The sequence below is a fragment of the Sardina pilchardus genome, chromosome 23 (assembly GCF_963854185.1).
Source record: "Sardina pilchardus chromosome 23, fSarPil1.1, whole genome shotgun sequence".
In the NCBI taxonomy this organism is placed as follows: domain Eukaryota; kingdom Metazoa; phylum Chordata; class Actinopteri; order Clupeiformes; family Clupeidae; genus Sardina; species Sardina pilchardus.
Window position 1 is genome coordinate 22,682,010 of NC_085016.1, and position 3,320 is coordinate 22,685,329.

A 3,320-nucleotide genomic window follows, 5' to 3' on the forward strand; every position below is an offset into this window, starting at 1 on the left:
GGGGTGCAAAGCATTACAAAGTCAAACAGAACTGCCCTGACCACTGAGTGGAGGGTAACAGAATTACCCCTGACCACTGAGTTGGAGGGTAACAGAACTACCCTTGACCGACTGAGTTGGAGGGTAAATGAGGATTATTTCAGATCTTCAGCAGTGTCAATAATAATGTTTTTGCCCCTTGGGGTAATGGGAACTGAGTAAACAAATGTGCCATGTTGGAATACAAGCTGTCTTAATTGTATTACTCTTAACTCGGGAGACATAAACATAATCAAAGAAATTCATATGACCAATATAAGAAACACCAGCCGAAAATGTCAGATGAATCTGAACATTGAAATGGTCTTTGGTGTCCATAAATCATCAAGTTGGAGGCTGAAGAAGGCAGGGTCGAGGAGACAAACCCGCAGCGTACGTTCAAGACAGGAACCGTCTGGAGGAAGTGGGGTGGAGGTGATGCATCATAAGAAACTGAGCGTACTGAAAGTAGTAGAGAGATTAATTATAGGCGGAAGTTTTGAAATGCATTCTATTACACATTCTATTCATGTAGAAATTAAATTAATGGTGTAGGCAGTGTGACTTCTTAGTGTGACTTCTTAGTTTCGTCATTTTGTCTTCATTCATGAAAGTGTTGGTATGAATGTTGAGTCATGTTTCATGAAACAGTCATGAATGCTTCACATGCAGTTCATGACAGCTGTTATGAATGTGTTATGAAAGAACCCGTCAAGTAAAGTGTTACCAAAGTTTCTAATAAATGCCTACCTCAGCCACAAATAGTGAAGAGAAATGCAATGGAGGCAAGTAAGTGGTAGTAAGAGAGTGGTACACCTGTGAAAGAGCATCATATCAAATACAACTGTATGTTCATTTACAAGTAGAATGTGATTAAAAATCATAATTTTTTAGTGCTTTTGCGCATCTATTTGGGCCTGGTTTTCCAATACAAAAACATTTCCAACTATTAGCCGCAGCTTATACATTGATTTTGCAAAATTTCTCAATGTGGATAATATACAGGAAATTACTGTATGAAAACAGGAAACAGTAAGAAAGGAATGAGCTGTTCAGAACTTCCTGCCCTATGTGATTTCAAGAAAGGTACTTTCTTTTGCAATGGAAATATATCACATTATTCTGAATCACACTATGCTTTCATGTCTTACATCACACTTATCCCGACTATATTTCACGCTGTCAGTATACTTATTGTACAGTATACTATACATACAGTATATTCCAAATTAACCCAAGGTCCATGAGGACAGTGAAATATGGCTACGTGGGTACAATAATTTAGCAAAGAAGTCAGTGACATTCACATCAGATTGAGAGGTGTAATATCAGGAATACCTGTGATACAGCAGAGACAAACAGTGTTAAAGATTAAGTTAACTTACCAAATGCTGAACTAGGGATGTCAACCACTGAGCAATTAACTGGGAAAAGAAAATATGTGTCAGTATTGCTACAACAACAACAACATCAAGAACAACAAGTCCATCATAAGATCATAGAATATGAGAGAACTTACTGTAACACTTTGCTTCATATGTCTCCTGTTTCAACAAAAACATACAATATGTACAATAAGAGCAGAGAGAGAGAAAAAAAGATGACAAACAGAAGAGTATGACAGGATAGTGAGGATCGATCTGTCTATGGTGTGAATGAAATATGTTGACCTACCAATGCCCCATTGCATTGAGCCCAATATGAGACTTCGGACTGGCAGGAGGGTAGAATGACAGAGTCACGGTTGCTCTTCAAAACAACACCAATCAAATATCCTCCATCACTGGCAATATTGGTCGCCTAGCAAATTGTGATGAATATGTGATTTATATGTACAGTATGATGCACAGAAATATGATATTCATAAGCAATTAATTAAGTGAGGCCACTCACGTTATTTTTCCAGTCATAATCACATCCAATAGAAGCATCCACCGGTAAGGACACATTGTATGAAGTTCTGCCGTCTGGTAAGACTTTTACTTGGCAATTCAATCCCTCTACTGTGGTCACATGAAATGGAATAAATGAAAAGGTACCTACAGATATTCCCTTAAAATAATCACAGCATTGTCAAGGGGAAAAGGCAACATTTAACAGGAGAGGAGACTAAATCAAATACATAGTTAAAGCAATGCTGTTCAAAACAGTGAGAATTTGTTTTATGATATGCATAAGGAACTATGATGTGTAGGATAAATAGTAGCTTTGAGAACTTGACAATCCCTTCTGTGTGGCCATATGCAAGAAACACAATAACTAAAAGGTAACTCAACATTTCATTTAGATACTCACAGCATATAGGTATTGGGAAAATCCAACATTATATCTAAAATTACTAAATCAGTGGTTCTGAAACTTTTCACGAGTTCCACCTCAGACAACACTTGGCTCTACAAGTACCATCACCACCAGCATTGAAATACAGTAGCGTAGGCCAATTTAAATATATTTTACATGCATGAATAAAACAATTTAAACATCTAACAATTTTTCATTATATAAATGTAATGATATCATACAATTCTGAAAATGTATTATAAATATGATTTGAAGTGATTATTTTATCTTCATGACAAAAACATCTTGGAGACTCCTGAGTACCACACTACCCGTACAGTTTGAGATCCACTGGACTAAATCAATATAATTAACCTGCTAAAGTACAGTGTGAAACAAACTCTTTTTTTTACATTTTTTTCCCTCAGTTTTGAATTTTTGCAGATACTGGCTTTGCAGGGCAGAGTGTGTGTGACGAAGTGAAAATACTGAAAATAGACTTAATCAATGTCGTTAATGTTGCCAGGAGTAGTTTTGAGAATTGAACCAAATGTACCCCAAAAACCCTATCAAAGACAATAACTCACCTGCTTGATGTAATATAACCCATGTGGCAAAGAATTTCATGCACAGCATGCTGATGCCGTAGCCTAGATGTATTCAGACTGATCAGTTGTCGAAAGCAAATACTTCGCAACCTGCGTTGTGTGCATGACGATAATTATAAGTATGACTCATAGTGCCCTATGATCGCATGTTATGACCTACAGTATATTCATGCAAAGGTTGTTCCATGCATCACACACAAATAGCCTAACGTTTGTTAAAATATTCATTTAGGTCTATATTTTATATGACCAATATAAGACACATCAGACGAAAATGCCAGATGAATCTGACCATTGAAACAGTCTATCATGGTGTATCACTGTGGCCGTCCATAAATCAGCACGCAGTGCAGAGGTCTCAGAGTCTGCTGGTTCAAAACAGAAACCAACTGCTGGCAGTGCTGGAGGATGATG

The 3,320-nt window shown here is 37.1% G+C and overlaps 1 long non-coding RNA gene across 1 annotated transcript; it reads right to left on the minus strand.

Annotated features, from left to right (window-relative positions):
- Positions 1-1,691: 1,691 nt before the first annotated feature.
- LOC134070900 (uncharacterized) lies at positions 1,692-2,980 on the minus strand. Its single transcript, XR_009936999.1, has 3 exons — positions 2,886-2,980; positions 1,912-2,021; positions 1,692-1,818 (listed from the first exon to the last, which is right to left on the minus strand). It is a non-coding gene; the product is annotated as an uncharacterized LOC134070900 (long non-coding RNA).
- Positions 2,981-3,320: the final 340 nt, after the last annotated feature.